Source organism: Ovis aries, chromosome 19, assembly GCF_016772045.2.
Source record: "Ovis aries strain OAR_USU_Benz2616 breed Rambouillet chromosome 19, ARS-UI_Ramb_v3.0, whole genome shotgun sequence".
Taxonomy (NCBI): domain Eukaryota; kingdom Metazoa; phylum Chordata; class Mammalia; order Artiodactyla; family Bovidae; genus Ovis; species Ovis aries.
Window position 1 is genome coordinate 52,400,611 of NC_056072.1, and position 22,738 is coordinate 52,423,348.

At 40.9% G+C, this 22,738-nt stretch overlaps 1 protein-coding gene across 24 annotated transcripts in view; it reads right to left on the reverse strand.

Annotated features, from left to right (window-relative positions):
* Positions 1-22,738, reverse strand: part of KLHL18 (kelch like family member 18) — a 120,144-nt gene that overhangs the window by 88,427 nt on the left and 8,979 nt on the right. For 3 of the 24 annotated variants that reach the window (XM_060402918.1, XM_042236353.1, XM_042236347.1), the window contains exons 2-7: positions 20,523-20,666; positions 16,532-16,597; positions 15,068-15,207; positions 14,551-14,817; positions 14,061-14,160; positions 10,655-10,710 (exon numbers count right to left, since the gene is read on the reverse strand). The exons of 2 other annotated variants lie outside the window; for them this stretch is intronic. The gene's annotated coding sequence lies outside the window, so the exon portion shown is untranslated. Of the gene's footprint in view, positions 1-10,654; positions 10,711-14,060; positions 14,161-14,550; positions 14,818-15,067; positions 15,208-16,531; positions 20,438-20,463; positions 20,667-22,738 lie in introns of those variants that run through there. 19 more of the 24 variants (XM_060402922.1, XM_060402920.1, XM_060402919.1 and 16 more) reach the window with 16 other exon arrangements.

The following is a 22,738-nucleotide window of genomic DNA, read 5'->3' on the forward strand; positions in this document are numbered from 1 at the left end:
ATCACCCTCCACACAAACTCCTTAGAGGAGCAGATGCTTCCAACATGACAGGGAGCTAGGGGCATCATGTTCACTCAAATGTGCCTTTTGTTCTAGAAAGTAGTTCCTTCTGAGATAACCTGATCATCATGGCCATCCCTGAAGGGGACTTCCAGTTCCATCAATGTGACAGATTAAGATAACCTGAAGATACTCCGACTACAAACAGAGATGCTGTCTAAAAGTATACCATTCTTTTAAATGCAAAGCTAAATTTGTAGGAAAGAAAGGGAACTGCCAGAAGCTGGAGAACCGAAAACCAGAGTGATCAGTGTCAACCAGCTCTGTCTGGGAGGTGTGTGAGTGGATGGTTGCTCTTGAGTGTTCATGTCCACGTAAGTGTGAGAAATAAGACTTGGCCCCTGGCAGCCCATTCCAGTACTCTTGCCTGGAAAACCCCATGGATGGAGGAGCCTGGTAGGCTGAAGTCCATGGGGTCGCTAGGAGTCGGACACGACTGAGCGACTTCACTTTCACTTTTCACTTTCATGCACTGGAGAAGGAAATGGCAACCCACTCCAGTGTTCTTGCCTGGAGAATCCTAGGGATGGGGGAGCCTGGTGGGCTGCTGTCTCTGGGGTCGCACAGAGTCGGACACGACTGAAGCGACTTAGCAGCAGCAGCATGCCTCATATGAAGATGAAAATGGAACTCCTTGCAGAAAGGTGGCGGCATCTGATAAAGAAGTAAGCTAGAAAAAATTTTCCCACTGCATGGAGAAATAACGAGAGAAATCCAAAAGGGACATTTTTTGTTATTTTAGGAGGCAAAAATGGAACAAGACTTTTCCAACCGCAGAATGGATGATCTTGGTACAAACTGGGCTCCCAGTCCCTGGAGGAGATAAACTGAGAGCATAGAGAATGTGGTCACAGATGTGGCCAGGCACATGAAATACCCATTATTTATTCCTGTTCATAACTTCCGTGAAAAATTCTCTTTTAACAACAGATAAGAGGACATTATTCTTCAGTGTTGGAGAATCAACTGGCTCGTTTTCTGGAGGACAGTTAGGCAGTGTATCTCCAGAGGCTTAACAATATATACTGGTACACACTTTATGCATTAGTATAAACTTTTTGGACAAAAATATGGCCATATCTTTAACAATTGTGTGTAACAGATGTGTACCATAAACATATTTTGTTCAAATGCAAATGTAATTTAAATTATTTTATTATAAAATTATTTCAAAATATTATTTATTTTATAGATAATTATAATTATTTTATTTATTGCCAGATTTTGTAAGTTTTACATTTTAATACTCATGGGCACCATGATTTCCAAGTACCATGGCTGGTCAGTTGCTGTGTGTACTTCTGAGATACTAAATAGTCATTCATTTTTAGCAGTGAGTAAAGAAGCCAGATTTATTTCTGTAGATTCTGCAGTAAAGTGTTCAGCTGGCAGTGATGGTGTCATCAAGTTATTAAAGTTTCCTTCCTTTCTAATAGTGAACAGATGGGTAAAGATTTATCTCCTTTTCAATTCCTGGACTTGATGCTAGGCTGATGATACAATTTCACTGAAGCAAACACACAAACTGAAGCGTTTTGCTTTACTTGAAGGAAACACTAAATATCAGAGGTAACATTGCTATTTTCACTTGTATATTTTTATTTCTGATATATAGATTCCATTGACCTTGGACCAAGAACTGTTGCTATGGATCAAGGGGATTTGAGTTTAAGAAAATAAAATTATCTATGAATATCCATGTGATACTCAGCTTCCACTGCATACACACCAACTGCAGCATTTTTCCTGGAGTGACAATATAGGAGAATCTTCAGAGCAGGGTTTCTGCCTGGCAGTGCAGGAGATGCAAGAGATGCGGGTTCGATCCCCAGGTCAGGAAGATCCTCTGAAGAAGTAAATGGCAACCCACTCCAGTATTCTTAAATCCCATGGACAGAGGAGTCTGGCAGACTACAGTCCATGGGGTTCACAAAGAGGCGGACATGACTGAGCGCATGTGCACACAGTAGACTAGCACTCTCAAGGTTGCTTCTATTGAGTAAACCTCTCCAAAGGACCCCCTGAAAACCGGTTCAAGTAAAGTTAAATGTAATAAACTTACAGCATTAAAGAGACTGCCAAAGTGTCATAACAATTTCTCAGAAGGGAAAGTCAGAGAGGATATGTTTAGAGCTTTAGGGCCCAAACTTGGAGGAGGGCATGGCAACCCACTCCAATATTCTTGGCTGGAAGATCCCATGGACAGAGGAGCCTGGCAGGCTACAGTCCATGGTATCACAAAGAATTGGACATGAATGAGTAACGGCCGAGAGGAGCTACCCCACGCCCGAGGTCAGGGGCAGCCGAGAGGAGCTACCCCACGCCCGAGGTCAGAGGTGGCCGGGAGGAGCTACCCCACGCCCGAGGTCAGGGGCAGCAGCCGAGAGGAGCAATCCCACGTCCAAGGAGCGGTAGCTGCGCCAGCGCAGGAGGGCCAAGAGGAGCTACTCCACGTTCAAGGTCAGGAGGGGCGGCTGTGAGGAGATACCCCTCGTCCAAGGTAAGGAGCAACAGCTGTGCTTTGCTGGAGCAGCCATGAAGAGATACACCATGTCCAAGGTAAGGGAAACCCAAGTAAGACGGTAGGTGTTGCGAGAGACATCAGAGGGCAGACACACAAATCACAATAGCTGAAAACTAGCCAATCTAATCACACAGACCACAGCCTTGTCTACCTCAATGAAACTAAGCCATGCCATGTGGCGCCACCCAAGACGGGCGGGTCACGGTGGAGAGGTTTGACAGAATGTGGTCCACTGGAGAAGGGAATGGCAAACCACTTCAGTATTCTCGCCTTGAGAACCCCATGAACAGTATGAAAAGGTAAAATGATAGGATACTGAAAGAGGAACTCCCCAGGTCGCTAAGTGTCCAATATGCTACTGGAGATCAGTGGAGAAATAACTCCAGAAAGAATGAAGGGATGGAGCCAAAGCAAAAACAATACCCAGTTGTGGATGGGACTGGTGATAGAAGCAAGGTCGCATGCTGTAAAGAGCTATATTGCATAGGAACCTGGAATGTTAGGTCCATGAATAAAGGCAAATTGGAAGTGGTCAAACAGGAGATGGCAAGAGTGAACGTCGACATTCTAACAATCAGCAAACTAAAATGGACTGGAATAGGTGAATTTAACTCAAATGACCATTATATCTACTACTTTGGGCACGAATCCCTTAGAAGAAATGGAGTAGCCATCATGGTCAACAAAAGAGTCGAAAATGCAGTACCTGGATGCAATCTCAAAACGACAAAATGATCTCTGTTCGTTTCCAAGGCAAACCATTCAATATCACAGTAATCCAAGTCTATGCCCCAACCGGTAACACTGAAGAAGCTGAAGTTGAACGGTTCTAGGAAGACCTACAAGACCTTTTAGAACTAACACCCAAAAAAGATGTCCTTTTCATTATAGGGGACTGGAATGCAAAGGGAGGAAGTCAAGAAACACCTGGAGTAACAGGCAAATTTGGCCTTGGAATGAGGAATGAACCAGGGCAACAGCTAATAGAGTTTTGCCAAGAGAACGCACTGGTCGTAGCAAACACCCTCTTCCAAAAACACAAGAGAAGACTCTACACATGGACATCACCAGATGGTCAACACCAAAATCAGATTGGTTATATTCTTTGCAGCCAAACATGGAGAAGCTCTATACAGTCAGCAAAAACAGGACCGGGAGCTGGCTATGGCTCAGATCATGAAGTCCTTATTGCCAAATTCAGACTTAAATTGAAGAAAGTAGGGAAAACCGCTAGACCATTCAGGTATGACGTGAATCAAATCCCTTATGATTATACGGTGAAAGTGAGAAATAGATTTAAGGGACTAGATCTGATAGAGTGCCTGATGAACTATGGAATGAGGTTCATGACATTGTACAGGAGACAGGGATCAAAACCATCCCCATGGAAAAGAAATGCAAAAAAGCAAAATGGCTGTCTGGGGAGGCCTTACAAATAGCTGTGAAAAGAAGAGAGGCGAAAAGCAAAGGAGAAAGGGAAAGATATAAGCATCTGAATGCAGAGTTCCAAAGAATATCAAGGAGAGCTAAGAAAGCCTTCCTTAGCAATCAATGCAAAGAAATAGAGGAAACAACAGAATGGGAAAGACTAGAGATCTCTTCAAGAAAATTAGAGATACCTAACCTGCCTCTTGAGAAATCTGTATGCAGGTCAGGAAGCAACAGTTAGAACTGGACATGGAACAACAGACTGGTTCCAAATAGGAAAAGGAGTACGTCAAGGCTGTATATTGTCACCCTGCTTATTTAACTTATATGCAGAGTACATCATGAGAAACGCTGGACTGGAAGAAACACAAGCTGGAATCAAGATTGCCAGGAGAAATATTAATAACCTCAGATATACAGATTACACCACCCTTATGGCAGAAAGTGAAGAGGAACTAAAAAGCCTCTTGATGAGAGTGAAAGAGGAGAGCGAAAAAGCTGGCTTAAAGCTCAACATTCAGAAAATGAAGATCATGGCATCTGGTCCCATCACTTCATGGGAAATATATGGGGAAACAGTAGAAACAGTGTCAGACTTTATTTTTTGGGGCTCCAAAATCACTGCAGATGGTGACTGCAGCCATGAAATTAAAAGACGCTTACTCCTTGGAAGAAAAGTTATGACCAATCTAGATAGTATATTCAAAAACAGAGACATTACTTTGCTGACTAAGATCTGTCTAGTCAAGGCTATGGTTTTTCCTGTGGTCATGTATGGATGTGAGAGTTGGACTGTGAAGAAGGCTGAGTGCTGAAGAATTGATGCGTTTGAACTGTGGTGTTGGAGAAGACTCTCGAGAGTCCCTTGGACTGCAAGGAGATCCAACCAGTCCATTCTGAAGGAGATCAACCCTGGGATTTCTTTGGAAGAAATGATGCTAAAGCTGAAGCTCCAGTACTTTGGCCACCTCATGAGAAGAGTTGATTCACTGGAAAAGACTCTGATGCTGGGAGGGATTGGGGGCAGGAGGAGAAGGGGATGACCCAGGATGAGATGGCTGGATGGCATCACGGACTCGACGGACATTAGTCTGAGTGAACTCCGGGAGTTGGTGATGGGCAGGGAGGCCTGGCGTGCTGCGATTCATGGGGTCACAAAGAGTCGAACACAACTGAGCGACTGAACTGAACTGAACTGAAGGGAACATTTCATGCAAAGATGAGCTCAATAAAGGACAGAAATGGTATGGACCTAACAGAAGCAGAAGATATTAAGAAGAGGTGACAAGAATACACAGAACTGTACAAAAAATATCTTCATGACCAAGATAACCATGACGGTGTAATCACTCACCTAGAGCCAGACATCCTGGAATATGAAGTCAAGTGGGCCTTAGAAAGCATCACTACGAACAAAGCTAGTGGAGGTGATGGAATTCCAGTTGAACTATTTCAAATCCTGAAAGATGATGCTGTGAAAGTGCTGCACTCAATATGCCAGCAAATTTGGAAAACTCAGCAGTGGCACAGGACTGGAAAAGGTCAGTTTTCATTCCAGTCCCAAAGAAAGGCAATGCCAAAGAAAGCTCAAACTACCGCACAATTGCACTCATCTCACACGCTAGTAAAGTCATGCTCAAAATTCTCCAATCCAGGCTTCAGCAATACATGAACCATGAACTTTCAGATGTTCAAGCTGGTTTTAGAAAAAGGCAGAGGAACCAGAGATGAAATTGCCAACATCCACTGGATCATGGAAAAAGCAAAAGAGTTCCAGAAAAACATCTATTTCTGCTTTATTGACTATGCCAAAGCCTTTGACTGTGTGGATCACAATAAACTGTGGAAAATTCTGAGAGAGATGGGAATACCAGAGCACCTGACCTGCCTCTTGAGAAACCTGTATGTAGGTCAGGAAGCAACTAGAACTGGACATGGAACAACAGACTGGTTCCAAATAGGAAAAGGAGTACGTCAAGGCTGTATATTGTCACCCTGCTTATTTAACTTATATGCAGAGTACATCATGAGAAATGCTGGGCTGGAAGAAGCACAGGCTGGAATCAAGATTGCTGGGAGAAATATCAATTACGTCAAATAAGCAGATGATACCACCCTTATGGCAGAAAGCGAAGAGGAGCTAAAATGCCTCTTGATGAAAGTGAAAGAGGAGAGTGAAAAAGTTGGCTTAAAGCTCAACATTCAGAAAATGAAGATCATGGCATCTGGTCCCATCACTTCATGGGAGATAGATGGAGAAACAGTAGAAATAGTGGCAGACTTTTTTTGGGGGGGCTCCAAAATCACTGCAGATGGTGACTGCAGCCATGAAATTAAAAGATGCTTACTCCTTGGAAGATAAGTTATGACCAACCTAGATAGCGTATTCAAAAGCAGAGACATTACTTTGCCGACTAAGGTCCGTCTAGTCAAGGCTATGGTTTTCCAGTGGTCATGTATGGATGTGAGAGTTGGACTGTGAAGAAAGCTGAGCACCGAAGAATTGATGCGTTTGAACTGTGGTGTTGTAGAAAACTCTTGAGAGTCCCTTGGACTGGAAGGAGATCCAACCAGTCCATTCTAAAGGAGATCAGTCCTGGGTGTTCTTTGGAAGAACTGATGCTAAAGGTGAAACTCCAATACTTTGGCCACCTCATGCAAAGAGTTGACTCATATTGGGAAAGACTCTGATGCTGGGAGGGATTGGGGGCAGGAGGAGAATGGGACGAAAGAGGATGAGATGGCTAGATGGCATCACAGACTCGATGGTGAGTTTGGGTGAACTCCAGGTGTTGGTGATGGACTGAGAGGCCTGGTGTGCTGAGATTCATGGGGTTGCAAAGAGTCGGACACGACTGAGTGACTGGACTGAACTGAGTGACTAACACACACACAGGACCCAAACTGGGTAGATTTAAGGAACATCTTGCAAAGCAGGAAAGTGACTGAAATTTGGCAGAGTTTATAACAATAATTTTGGATTGATAGGCACTGTGAGGCAATAGCCTTTAAGCAAATATTGATGAGTAAAATGCTAGTTTTGTCAAGTAAGCTTCTGCTTGTTCACAGTCTTCTACGATCAAGTCTTTACTGAAGCAAACAGCCAAGTTATTTTTGCCTGTTCTCAGTGTATAAGGACAGGAAAGTATGCCTGGTCCCAGTTTTTTTTTAAAACGAAAGAGAGGAAATTAAATTGGTTTCAGTTCCCTATCAGGTTCCTGCAAACTATTTTTGTTGTAAGCAACCATTGGTTGTTGGTAAGTCCTACTATGCTGGTATTATCAAAATAGAATGATAAGGTTTCTTGTTATCCTGTCGCACCTAATGGCTGCAGTTTCTTGTTTGAGCAACTTGTATATGTGTGACAAGACAGTTCCTGAATCTCAGACAGGTCACGTAATTCTTTGCCTGAAGAAAAGTGATGAAAGTCATCCATCTCCGCCTTTCACCAACACATCCTTGTGCACTAAAGGGACTCTGAAGAAACTGCTGAAGGCTACAGACCAAACACTATATGCTTATGAGTCCAAAACTGCCCACGATCTTTACCATGTGTGTTCCATTGTTGGACACTCAACAGATATTTTCTTCATTGATTTTCCATGCTACTTACTTAACCAGATTTGCTCTGTGAGCGCAGAAACCTTCTGATCACTGTATTAGTTTTCTATTGCTGTTGTAACAAATTGTGTGTGTGCGGTCTGTTGTGTCCGACTCTTTGTGATCCCACCAACCGTAGCCTGTCAGGCTCCTCTGTCCATGGAGTTTTCCAGGCATGAGTACTGGAACCAAGTGCCACATCCTACTTCAGATCTTCCAGACCCAGGGATTGAACCCACATCTCTTGATCTCCTGCACTGGCAGGTGGATTCTTTATCATTGAGCCACCAGGGAAGCCCTGGTAACAAATTACCACAAACTTAATACCTTGAAAAAACACAACTTTACTATTTTATAGTTTGAAGTCTGACATGGGGCTAAAATGAATGTAACAGAAGGGAAGAATCCATTTCTTTGCCTTTTCCAGTTTCTAGAAGCTGCCTATATTCCTTGGCTTGTGGCCCCTTTACTCCATCTTCAGAGCCATCTCTCTGACTGTCTTCCATAGTCTTGACTCCCTCTGACCCTCCTTTCCAGCTTCCTTCTTGTCCCCATCCAGATAATCCAGGATAAGCTATTTTAATATCATCTGATTATCAAACTTGATTCTGTCTGCATCTTTGATCCCCTTTTGCCATGTAACTTACCATATTCACAGCCTTCAGATATTAGAAATGGACATCTTTGGGGGAGGGCATTATTCTACAAACCAGAGTCAATAGTAAAGCAGGAATTTTGTTGACATCCAGGCCTCCATGTGAGCACTGATGACAAGGTTAAGGAAATCAGAAGTGATCATGAGGTAAGTATTTTGATATTTGGCTAAAGCCAAACTTAAAAATCAGATTTTGGTAGAATACCAACAGTGAGACTGAACTTCAGTACATTCCTAACACCCTTTGACCTAGAAATCCACTTCTAGAAATTTATCCTACAGATTTACACATGTGAAAGTTCTACTAACAAGAGTATTTACTGTCACCAAATTTATGAGAGAAAAATTGTAAACAACTTAAATGTCTGTCCACACAGGAATGGCTGACAAAATTTACCTATATTCTGGAATCTTTGCAACTTAAAACGAGGTAAATGTATATACCAGGAGGATGTTCATGGTCTACTGTACTTCTTATAAAACAGCAAGCTTTGGAACAGTATGCATAATAGGATACCGCTTTACCTTTTATGAGCGCGTGTGTGTGCGCGCGCGCGTACACACAGTGTGGGAACATGCAGAGAAAACAGGCTGGAAGAGTACATACCTATCAGCAATATAAACTTCTGTGTTGTTTGAATTTTCACCATGAGCATGCATCACTTCAGCTTATCCCTTGAACCAGAAATTCTAATTCTAGGAAATTACTAATGAAAACATCATGGTGGTGAACAGATTTCTCTGCAAGGATAAACACCCCTGCATATGAGAGCGAACAACTGTTAGCACCCAAAATGAAGAGGGGATCAATTAAAGGAGTTGTACATTTATACTACAGAGGGGTATATAGCCATTAAAAATAAAGATAATTTACAAAACAGAAATAGACTCACAGACATAGGAAAAAAACTTATGGTTACCAAAGGGGAAACGTGGGGAGGGATAAATTTGGAGTTTGAGATTAAAATATACACACTACTATATGTAAAACAGATAAACAACAAGGGCCTACTGTATAGCACAGGGGACTATAGTCAATATCTTATGTTAACCTATAATAAAAAAGAAACTAGAAAGACTATATATATATATATATGGCTTCCCAGGTGGTGCAGTGGTAAAAAATCTGCCTGCCAATGCAGGAGGTGCAAGAGATGTGGGTTGTGGGTTCGATCCCTGGGTCAGGAAGATCCCCTGTAGCAGCAAACGGCAATCCACTCCAGTATTCTTGCCTTGAAAACTCCATGGACAGAGGAGCCTGGTGGGCTTCAGTTCATGTTGCAAAGAGTTAAGACAAGACTGTGTGTGTGCACATGTGCACACACACACACACATATATCTATATGTATCTGAATCACTTTACTGTACACTTGAAACTAACACAACATTGTAGATCAATTATATTTAATAAAAATTAAATTACCCACAGTCTAAAGACTGACAGATATACTATTAAATAAAAATACTATAAACATGTATAACGTGTGCCATTTCACTCAAATATATACACAAAGAATATTATTATGCAAATATGATCAGTAGCTATCTATGTAGGGTGGAATAGGTGGGTGATTTTTACTTTCTTATGATTTTTTTGGAAGAGAGGAAGATGTCAGAGATAGGGGCTCTAGTTCTACACTTCTCTCAGTGTTGAATTCCCAAGGACAATATATATATTAAGGACCCACAGTTTTGAAGTGTGACTCATTTGAAAAGACCCTGACACTGGGAAAGATTGAGGACAGGAGGAGAAGGGGATGACAGAGGATGAGATGGTTGGATGGCATCATCAACTCGATGGACATGGATTTGGGTGAACTCCAGGAGTTGGTGATAGACAGGAAGGCCTGGCGTGCTGCGGTTCGTGGGGCTGCAAAGAGTCGGACATGACTGAGCGACTGAACTGATACTGAGCTGAGAAATCCTAGAGTAGATGTTTTGTCCTGGGTTCCCTGGAGCAGCCACTTAGAAAGCCTGTGCAGCACTCAGTAATCCCTGATGGTCCACCAACATGCCCTCTTCTGCTTGGTTCCACTGCCAACATGGTGCTACAGCCACTGAGGTACTGCTGCCAACGTGGCACTCCATCTGACATGGAATTCCTTTTACATGCTGTCACCACCAGCACAGCGGCGCATCACCAGACAGCTGCATGACACAGTGGCGCTCTATCCCACACGGCGCTACATCAACATGACATCAGAGCCAACAAGGCAACTGAGCTGCAGAGTAACCGTGGCCTGAGGAGATCTCCCAGGCAGCAGAGCTTAAGTTCAGCTTCGCTGGCCTGCACATCCCAGTGAGGTGCCAGAACAGAGGCAGAATCCAAGTAGTACACACAGGTTAACAAGGAAGGACCATCTACTCCCCAATTCAAGCTTCCTTACCTAGGATCCCAGGAAGGAGGGTCAGAAGAGGAGAATCCGTGAGCAGGGGGCAAAGGCTGTAACACAGAGGCAGAGATTTACACACATTTGATATGTGGTTGTTGAGCTTAAATACACTACATTTCCCTCTGCCATATCTGGTTTTCTCCCTTTGGGTGTGTGGGGGGAATGTCAAAATATTCGAGCTTATCAACAGCAACAGGTCCTTGGATCTGCATTCTACAGATTTGTTGGTTCCTCTGGGAGCCTATTACCTTGGCTTTTCTTGAATTTACCCTCAGGAGAGATGTTTTTTGGGTCTTTTCGGCAGGCTTTTGTGGAATACATTTTTTCCATAACCAACTCTCCCTTTTATAACTTAAGCTCTTTGCCCTTTGAAAGTCCTTTTCTTTATTAATCAATTTTCAAGGAATATTTTAGTTTACTTGTTAACAATGATCACTGCTCTTGACATACACTGCATATTTTTATTGTATAACACATATTTTAACCACGTTGAAGAAAACGACTTAATGGAAAAATTCCTCATGTTTCTCCCAACTTAATATGTTAAATTTTTCCAATTCAACTCTGAACTGAAATAATCTGACTCACTCTAATCAGTGTTCTAGTTTCTGCATTTAAGATGCTATTTAAGCTTGGGATTAATATACACACACTACTAAATACAAAATAGATAACCAACAAGGACCTACTGTATAGCACCAGGATCTCTACTTAATATTCTGTATTAAATTATATGGGGAAAGAATCTGAAAAAGAATGAATATATGTATCACTATAACTGAATCACTATGCTGTACACATAAAACACAAATTTGTCAACTATAAAGCAAAACAATTTTTTAAAAAGATGCTACTGTGCAAGTCCATATTGTTTGCCTTCAACATTGCTGTTGACTGCATGGTATTTCATTATGTTGATAAATTAGCGTCTCTTGAGCCATTTCCCAAGCGTAAGAGTTTAGGTAGATTGAGCCTTTAAAAAGTGTTGGGAGTAGTCTCAATAAAGGAACTTAAAATCACAAAGTGATTACAGATCTTCAAACAAAACAGTTCTAAAAAGAAAATCAAATTTTGGCTAACTATTAACAGAATTAAAAGATCTCTCAATAATTTTAATGTCAAATAAACATGAAAACCAGTGTGTGTGAGCACTAGACATAAATAATAAAAGCAACAGTACATAAAAATAAACAGTGTATTCATGAAAACCGTGTACAAATTAAGAAGAAAGGTATTATTAATTACTCATTAAAAAGCCATAGTCCCTCCCTTTTCTGGCCGATGAAGGGACTTCTCCAATTCCTGCTGAATTTGGCAGAGTGAAGAGGCAACATCGCTTCACCAGTTCCATTGTGACTAAGATGTATGGTCTTGCAAAGTAGGATCTGATTCCCCTGAGCGCATGAGAAGGCCTTCCTATAGCTTTGATACATGTTTCCAGGTCCTCATTGCCCATAAATTTTCTAACATTGGTCTGATCTAGGTCTGGATAACCAACAGCCCTTTGTCCCTTTATAAGAAAAAGGCATACACCTTAACCTTCTCTCCTCTTGGAGGGGGTTTCCGATCTCTCTCTGTCTTGGGCTCATTTCTATTAAGAGTAAGGTTAAATTAAGAACAGGGCACTCTGCCCCAAGTTCTGAATTCAGATAAATGATAGAGTGAGGCAGTGGGAATATTGGTAACTTTTATTAAATAATTTTGTCTCTTCTATCCCCTATTGCCCAAGAATGCCTAGCTCTTGTTAGATAATCACTTGTGAGCAGACCAAAAAAAGCATGAGCATAAGTCATAAAAGGAATGAAATACTGCCATTTGCAGCAGTGCTGATGGACCTAGAGATTATCATACTAAGTCAGAAAGAGAAAGACAAATATCATATGATATCACTTATACATGAAAACTAAAATATGATAAATGAACATATTTACAAAATAGACTCACAGACCTAGAAAAAAACTTATGGTTACCAAAGGGGATGGAGGAGGGATAAAATGGGAGATTGGGAATGACATACACACAGTACTATAAGGGAAAAGAATCTGAAAAGGAATATATGTGTATATATGCGTGTGTGTGTGTGTGTGTGTGTGTGTGTGTGTGTGTAGAATTAAATCACTCTTATACACTTGAAATTAACATGATATTGTAAATCAACTATACTTCAATTTAAAAAAAACATAAGAAATTCTATCCTGAATGCCAAAAATATCTTTCTGTATTTATGTAATGTAAGCAGGTCTTTAAATGATCATTCCTGAAAGAAAAAAAGCATCAACTATTGACAGTGATTCTTTTAAATATACCTGGAATGTTTTCATTGGACTACTAAGTCTCTTCAGATACACTGGATAAAACTCCCAGATAAAACTTTTAAGTGATTTATTTTAGATTTGTTGTGCATTACTTGACTAAGTAGTTAAAATTTTTATCAAATCATATCATGAAATATTTGTTATTATGGTAAATCTTTGTTGTTTTAAAAACTGAAGGGGTTTTTTGGTTTGTTTTTTGGCCTGGGGGGAAAAAAGGAAAGAAATTACATGCTAGTTTAATCACTTTTTAGTAATAAATACTTTTCTGCTTCATTAAATAGGAAAAGATTTCTTATAATGAAAATAATTGAGTTATTTACTATTTTCATACTTGATTTTTTATTTTTTTAAAAGCTAAATGCTAGAATTTACATCACATCCATATGTACATTCTACCCAAGGAAACCATGCATTGATCATCCTCTTTGCTTTATAAGTGATTTATAATTTTAGCTATATATTACATTGTATTATAAATTAGTTAAGAAACAATATATTTATATATTTAAAATATTGTACCCCTTTACTTATTTGGCTGTGCCAGGTTCTTGGCTGGGGCATGTAGAACCTTTGGTGTTCATTGTGGCGTGCAGCATCTTTAGAACTCTTAGTCGTGGCATGTGGGATCTATTCCCCGATCAGGGATGAAACCTGGGTCCCCTGCATTGGCAGCACAGAGTCTTAACCACTGGACCACCAAGAAAGTTCTAAGAAATAGTATATTAATATATTATCCTGTTTTTGATAATTATAGAATGGACAACTTAATTATATTAGATCTGTATCACTTTAAACTAAACCTGATGGATTTTAAAAATCTTATAAGATTTATTTCCTAGTGGTTACTGTCATGTTCCTTGAAGTAAGTATTAACATTTTTGTTTCATGTAAAAAATAAACTCAGATGTCTTCTGGTAGTAAGTAATTCTGATTTAATGGCAAAGAAGAAAGTTGTTAACAACTGGGTTATATAGCTAACATTTTCCATCTCTTAAAGGAACGAAAGTAGCAGTCTCAAGGTTATGAAGCAAACACACTGATGACACGCCCTGTATTCAGGCGCACAGTTCAGTGGCATTAAGTACCTTCACAATGTTGTGCAACCATCAGCACTGTTCATCCCCAGAACTTCTACTGTCTAGACACAGAGCAGCCAGGTTTTCAGTCTAAGAGCCGGAGAGCTTCCTAAAGGGAAGAAAGCAGATGCCAGGGTAAAGATAAAGGAAATTTTTGTAGTAGTTGACCCGTGATTCTCTGAGGAAGTAAAGGGAGCAAGTGAGTTTAGAGTGTTCAAGGATAGGAGGATGATCCTCCACAATTTTAAAGGAGCACCACTGCTGTGACGAGGTCAAGCATAGAGCATGGTATGGAATTTCAGAAGCTCTACGTCCTGTGATTAGAACCCACGGGCTGCTACTGAGGTAAGTGCCTAATAAGTCCAGAGGGGGATTTGGGTGATGTACCACAGCACCCTTTGTGCTGTTCAATTCATCAGCTTTATGCAGTAGATCTAAGCAGTTCAGTGCTAACTTCTCAGTTCTCATGAAAATTCCATAAAATCAAGTTTCAACATACATCATTTCTGTTCCTCCTCTGAATAAGTTCATGCTGTTTCTGTCTCCCAGAGATCTATCAGCCACTGGCAGGGTTGGAAGTGTCTCTCATACTTCTTTCCTAAGCAGTGTGGTCTGATGCTAATACTTGGACTTGGGTGGTAGGTGGCCCTGGAGTTGAGGCCAGGTCTGCCTTTCTGTGGATCTTTGGCAAAGGTGTCAGTCCTTCTCAGCCTTGACTTGCATGCAGATTCTCTAGAAAATGGGATCGAATACTTGCCTCACTGGACTGTTGGGAAAATAAAGTAAGACAATGACTATACACCATTTCTATTAACCCATTCTAGAGCTTTCATGTAATTAAGATAATTGTGCCCACTTTGCTTCTTAAGAGTTACATGCTATATCACTTGGCCTCTATTATTGATATCTTTGCATCCTATGAGGAAGGCTGGTTGTCTAAGAGCATCTCCACTGTTAGCCCCAGATTCCAAAGACCAGTCATCACTGTTTTTGCTTGATGCTAGTACCTCTCTCACCTGTGCATTCTTGACTGCTTTGATAAAAGGAGTGTCCTCTGGGCTCTCCCACGAACAAGGTTAAATCAGAGGATGGGTTCAGAAAACAGTCCATGGATTAGACACAAGTAGATTTAGCACAAGAAGGAAATAAACTCCATCTGAGATGGGGAGAATACACAAAACACTTGGTATCAAATTTAATAAAACACTGACAAATTCGTGGTCAAAAAGACTTACACCTATGTTTTCATCTAAGAGTTTTACAGTTTCATTTAGGTGTTTGGTCTATTTTGAGCTAATTGTGTGAGGTAGTAGTTGAAATTCACTTTCTTTTTTGCATTAAAATTTTTTCATTGAAATACACTTGATTTATAATATTGTATTAGTTTCAGATATACTGCAAAGCGATTCAGTTATATATATATTTTTATAGTCTCTTCCATTTTAGGTTATTACAAGATATTGAGTATAGTTCCCTGTGCTATACAGTAAGTCCTTATTGGTTATCTATTTTACATATAGTACAACAGTTTGTATATTTTAATTTGAAACTCCTAATTTGTCCCTCACCCCTGTCTTCGTTGGTAAGCTTGTTTGCTATGTCTATGAGTCTATTGCTGTTTTGTAAATAAGTTTATTTGTATCATGTTTTTCAGATAAAACATATATATGATATTTGTCTTTATCTGGCTTACTTCACTTAGTATAATAACAAATTCATTCTTTTGCATTTGGATATGCAGTTTGTCCCATGATCAACTGTCAGAATTAATGACCTTTCAGCCTTCTTTTTGTGGTCCAATTTCCAAGGTTTTTTTAATTTATTTTTTTGCATAAAAAATTCAGTCAAAGCTGAATTTAGTCACTTTAAGTCTCAACATGATATCACAAATTTCCCACCAATTGTACAAAATGTCCCCTAGGGCCAGTTTCAAATTAGGCTCACACAACAAAATGCACATTTCACTTGAAAGCTTTTGTGCAGGTGTGCCCAAGCCATCAAATCCAATTAAACAAGAGCAAATGCATTAATAGCTGAAGACTTAGTTTTACATCAGGCTGTCTCTAGAGATGTTCCAAGCAAATAAAATAGTGAAATCCCAAGAAACCATTTTTTTTAGACTAGCCAAGATAAACTGGTACTAAGTAATTTGGAAGAGTATCAAGTGGGATTCATTACAGCACTGATTGTGAGAAGAGGGTACCAACTGCATTTCCCCTTGAAGGATAACTTGTTCTTTGACCTCTGGCAATGAACCTCAGGGTCTTTGGCTGATGGGACAGGGTGGGCAATAGCTCTAAAGTAGAAGAGAGTGGTATGCGTAGAGAGTAAGGTGTAGAGGGCAGTTAGGCTTACAAAGGCATGCTGGGACAGACAGAGGTGGGGTGGGATAAGACAGCTCAAATGCCTGGCTTTAGAAACATGAAATGTTGTTAAGAAAAATTACTTGGAAAAAAGGCAAGAAGGTAGGTGGCACGTACTTTCAGTGCATTACTGGGAACTAACAGGGCTGGTGGTCTCGTCCAAAAGTTATTTCATTACCTAGCCTAAGGAAATAAAGCATTGTCATTACTATCAATTATGAGCTTAGAATCTCAAATTATATGCTTGATATTATCCAACAGAAAAAATAACCCTGAAGGGTACAGTTTGAATGCTCTCCTCTTTTATATCAAATCTAATATTTTAATTCTAACATTCCTCTTTTACTCTTAGTCTTCTTTTACAAATCTCTATGAATGCCCAATTCTTCAACATGCTCTTATAACCAGCTTTAACTAACTGGCTCCTTTATTAATAAGTTATTACAATAAATCTTTGACACATATTCATTTTGTATGAGTCATGTTTCCAACAGTTTAAAAACTTTGACAAAATTCAACCGTGATGACCCAAACTATCCTTTAAGCATTCTTTGAGAAAAAAAGCAGCCCTCACTCCACCAAGGAGCCCAACTATAAGTGATGATTGGATTCCTCATTCTGCATGAATGTGTAAAGGACTAGAAAAGTTTAAAGCTGTGAAAATGTATTCCAAGGGGCTAGGAGGCTCATTCCTGATGGCTGTGATACTACAGCACAGCACAAACCCTAGGAAGCCAGGCATGGCAGATGAGCCAGACATTCTCACATGATGAGCATGTATTAATATTTAAGACTGATTTCAGGTAGTCTTTTGCCTTAGCTAGCTGTTTCTCCATTGTTGAAAGTCCATGTAAAGACATTCAGATTCTCATCAAAGTGAAAGTTGCTCAGCTGTGTCCAACTCTTAGTGACTCCGTGAACTATACAGTCCAGGGAATTCTCCAGGCCAGAATACTGGGGTAGCTGTTCACCTCTCCAGATCTTCCCAACCCAGGCCTCCTGCATTGCAGGAGACTTCTTTACCATCAGGGAAGCCCTCAGATTCCCATAACCTAGCATATAAAGCTGTCTAACCACTGCTTTGGTTCTTTGTAGCAAAGCAAACCCTTCTTCACATATGATCCATACTTGGCTTTAAGTATAACCCAAAGTTACTAAGAAACTCGCTAATGGGGCTAACATTCACTGCCTAGATTGCTCTCATCTGCCCTCTTTTCTGTCAGATGATTATTAATCAGTGCTCAGCTTATGTGTCATGTCCTTTCTAAACTCCTCTAGACATAAAGAGTTACTTCCTTTTCCCATAGCACTCTGGTTCCATCTTTACAGTACTTTCAATACAGTACTGTCCCTGAACTGTTTAAAGTGTTTTCCCAGCTACTCTGAGAGCCTCCCAAAGCCAGAGATTAATGTATCTCTGTATCCTCTGCTTCTACCCACAGGTTTTGGCAGATAGAGAGGAGTCAGGAAATTGCTGTTGAAAGAGCACGTTTTTGAAAAAGTTCTCTAGTGCCATCGTAACTGGTAAACCAAAAAATAAAAACAAGGATGTCCACAGAGGGAAGAAGAGACTACCAATTTATTACTCCAGGCTTGGGATTAATGTCAACTTCCTTAGGTCCTTGGGTTAGATGAAACAGTAGCAAAGAGCATCATTTGTGTAACTCAATACAAATGATCCTTTTCAGTAAGATCTGAGCATCAGTTCTCTAGACACAAACCACTTCTCAATTTTAAAAAAGCATGGAAAATTACTGCATGAGTTTCCTCTCTGAGTCGTGAATGCTGTCTGGTGAGGCAGAAATTAGACTGTATTAGGCTGAGTTGGCAACTGGACGGAGAAGGCAATGGCAACCCACTCCAGTACTCTTGCTGGGAAGATCTCATGGATGGAGGAGCCTGGTAGGCTGCAGTCCACGGGATCGCTAGGAGTCGGACATGACTGAGCGACTTCACTTTCACTTTTCACTTTCATGCATTGGAGAAGGCAATGGCAACCCACTCCAGTACTCTTGCTGGGAAGATCTCATGGATGGAGGAGCCTGGTAGGCTGCAGTCCACGGGATCACTAGGAGTCGGACATGACTGAGCCACTTCACTTTCACTTTTCACTTTCATGCATTGGAGAAGGAAATGGCAACCCACTCCAGTATTCTTTCCTGGAGAATCCCAGGGACGGGGGAGCCGGGTGGGTGGCCGTCTATGGAGTCGCACAGAGTCAGACAAGACTGAAGCGACTTAGCAGCAGTAGCAGCAGCAGCAGAAGGGACAAAATGACAAAAAAAACTATCTCTACCATATGGGGTACTTGGCTATACTGAATTATGTTCAGTTATATGCTAGGGTTAAGTAGTATGAACCAAATGAACAGATGCTCTGCATATCACAATAGGGTTAAAAGAGTCTGTAAACATTGGACAATCTCTAATCTCAAAAACAGTTCACATTCATTAGAAATGGACGATGGTGTACATTTACAGTTTTTCCCAAAGCTACCTTAACTCTTTGACTTTGGTCAAACTATAAAATGGAGAAATCCAAATAATATGGACATTCTTCAGAATATCACATTGGTCCACTATGTAGATGACATCATATTAATGAACCAAATAAGCAATAAATGGCTAGCATGGAGTAGTCTTCATTATGTGCTACAACGACTGGAAGATCAATCTTATGAAGAATTGGGGGCCACCACATCAGTAAAAAATTTTAGGAGTTCAGCAGTCGGGGATGTCACCTCCAAAACAAAAGACAAATTATTGCATCTTGAACCTCCCACCAGCAAGAAGAAAGTAAAATGCATCTTTGCCCATATTGAAAATAGTCAACCTTTTTGACTTTAGCTGCTGTGATAGGTGTGTAGTGACATCTTGTTCCATTTTAAATTTGCATTTCCTCAATGGCTTCCCTGATAGCTCAGTTGGGTAAAGAATACACATACAGTGTGAGACTGCAGCTCGATTCCTGGGTTGGGAAGATCCACTGGAGAAGGGATAGGCTACCCACTCCAGTATTCTGGCCTGGAGAATTCCATGGACTATATAGTACATGGGGTCGCAAAGAGTCAGACACAACTGAGCAACTTTCACTTTCAATGACTAATGATGTTGAGCACTTTTCATGTTCTTCTTTGCCATCTGGATGTCTTCTTTGATGAAGTGCCTGTTCAGAACTCTTACTCATTTAAAAAATTGTGCTCTTTTCTTACTGGTGATTTTTGACAATTCTTTGCATATTCTGGATTCAAGTTCTTTATTAGATATATGCATTGCAAAGATTTTTCTCCTAGGTTGTGCTTTGTGTTTTCATTTTCCTAACACTGTCTTTTAAGAAGCAGGAACTTTTAATTCTGGTAAAGTCCATTTTATCAATTTTTAGTTTTATGGACTGAGCTTTTATTGCCTAAGTCAAGGTCACAAAAGGTTTCCCCTGTTTTTCAAAGTTTTATAATGCGAGGTTTGACATTTAGGCCTATGACTCCTCTAGAGTTACTTTTTGTTTCTGGTGTGAGATACGGATCGAGTATATTGTTGTGGCTCGCGGGTTCTACAGCGCATGCTCAGTAGTTGTGGCGCATGGGCTAAGCGCTCTGTGCATGTGGAATCTTCCTGGACCAGCAGCTGAACCCATGTTTGCTGCACTGGCAGGCGGACTCTTAACCACTGGACCACCAGGGAAGTGCTCTATAATGTTCTGAGTGTATCTCTTGCACAGATTTTTTTGGGGGTATTTACTCTAAATATTACATTATACATACATTACTTAACATAGTCTACTGGTTTTAATACTGTTCACGGGGTTCTCAAGGGAAGAATACTGAAGTGGTTTGCCATTCCCTTCTCCGGTGGACCACATTCCGTCAGACCTCCCCACCATGACCTGCCCGTCTTGGGTTGCCCCGTGGGTATGGCTTAGTTTCATTGAGTTAAACAAGGCTGTGGTCCTAGTGTGATTAGATTGACTAGTTTTCTGTGAGTATGGTTTCAGTGTGTTTGCCCTCTGATGCCCTCTTGCAACACCTACCATCTTACTTGGGTTTCTCCTACCTTGGCTGTGGGGTATCTCTTCACGGATGCTCCAGCAAAGCGCAGCCGCTGCTCCTTACCTTGGACGAAGGGTATCTCCTCACTGCTGCCCTTCCTGACCTTCAACGTGGAATAGCTCCTCTAGGCGCTCCTGTGCCGCGCAGCCACCACTCCTTGGATGTCTGGGGTTGCTACTCTCGGCCGCTGCCCCTGGCCTTGGGCCGCTGTCCATGGAAAGGCAAAATGATAGGATACTGAAAGAGGAACTCCCCAGGTCAGTAGGTGCCCAATATGCTACTGGAGATCAGTGGAGAAATAACTCCAGAAAGAATGAAGGGATGGAGCCAAAGCAAAAACAATACCCAGTTGTGGATGGGACTGGTGATAGAAACAAGGTCCCATGCTGTAAAGAGCTATATTGCATAGGAACCTGGAATGTCAGGTCCATGAATCAAGGCAAATTGGAAGTGGTCAAACAAGAGATGGCAAGAGTGAACGTCGACATTCTAACAATCAGCAAACTAAAATGGACTGGAATGGGTGAATTTAACTCAGATGACCATTATATCTACTACTGCGGGCAGGAATCCCTTAGAAGAAATGGAGTAGCCATCATGGTCAACAAAAGATTCCTAAATGCAGTACTTGGATGCAATCTCAAAAACGACAGAATGATCTCTGTTCGTTTCCAAGGCAAACCATTCAATATCACAGTAATCCAAGTCTATGCCCCAACCAGTAACGCTGAAGAAGCTGAAGTTAAACAGTTCTATGAAGACCTACAAGACCTTTTAGAACTAACACCCAAAAAAGATGTCCTTTTCATTATAGGGGACTGGAGTGCAAAGGGAGGAAGTCAAGAAACACCTGGAGTAACAGGCAAATTTGGCCTTGGAATGCGGAATGAAGCAGGGCAAAGACTAATAAGAGTTTTGTCAAGAAAATGCACTGGTCATAGCAAACACCCTCTTCCAAACACACAAGAGAAGACTCTACACATGGACATCACCAGATGGTCAACACCAAAATCAGACTGATTATATTCTTTGCAGCCAAAGATGGAGAAGCTCTATACAGTCAACAAAAACAAGACCAGGAGCTGACTGTGGCTCAGATCATGAAGTCCTTATTACCAAATTCAGACTTAAATTGAAGAAAGTAGGGAAAACCGCTAGACCATTCAGGTATGACCTAAATCAAATTCCTCATGATTATACAGTGGAAGTGAGAAATAGATTTAAGGGCCTAGGTCTGATAGATAGAGAGCCTGATGAACTATGGAATGAGGTTCGTGACATTGTACAGGAGACAGGAATCAAGACCATCCCCATGGAAAAGAAATGCAAAAAAGCAAAATGGCTGTCTGGAGAGGGCTTACAAATAGCTATGAAAAGAAGAGAGGTAAAAAGCAAAGGAGACAAGGAAAGATATAAGCATCTGAATGCAGAGTTCCAAAGAATAGCAAGAAGAGATAAGAAAGCCTTCTTCAGCGATCAATGCAAAGAAATAGAGGAAAACAACAGAATGGGAAAGACTAGAGATCTCTTCAAGAAAATTAGAGATACCAAGGGAACACTTAATGCAAAGATGGGATTGATAAAGGACAGAAATGGTAGGGACCTAACAGAAGCAGAAGATATTAAGAAGAGGTGGCAAGAATACACAGAAGAACTGTACAAAAAAGATCTTCATGACCAAGATAATCACAATGGTGTGATCACTCATCTAGACCCAGACATCCTGGAATGTGAAGTCAAGTAGGCCTTGGAAAGCATCGCTATGAATAAAGCTAGTGGAGATGATGGAATTCCAGTTGAGCTATTTCAAATCCTGAAAGATGATGCTGTGAAAGTGCTGCACTCAATATGCCAGCAAATTTGGAAAACTCAGCAGTGGCCACAGGACTGGAAAAGGTCAGTTTTCATTCCAATCCCAAAGAAAGGCAATGCCAAAGAAAGCTCAAACTACCGCACAATTGCACTCATCTCACATGCTAGTAAAGTCATGCTCAAAATTCTCCAAGCCAGACTTCAGCAATACGTGAACCATTAACTCCCTGATGTTCAAGCTGGTTTTAGAAAACGCAGAGGAACCAGAGATCAAATTGCCAACATCTGCTGGATCATGGAAAAAACAAGAGAGTTCCAGAAAAACATCTATTTCTGCTTGATTGACTATGCCAAAGCCTTTGACTGTGTGGATCACAATAAACTGTGGAAAATTCTGAAAGAGATGGAATACCAGACTACCTGACCTGCCTCTTGAGAAATCTGTATGCAGGTCAGGAAGCAACAGT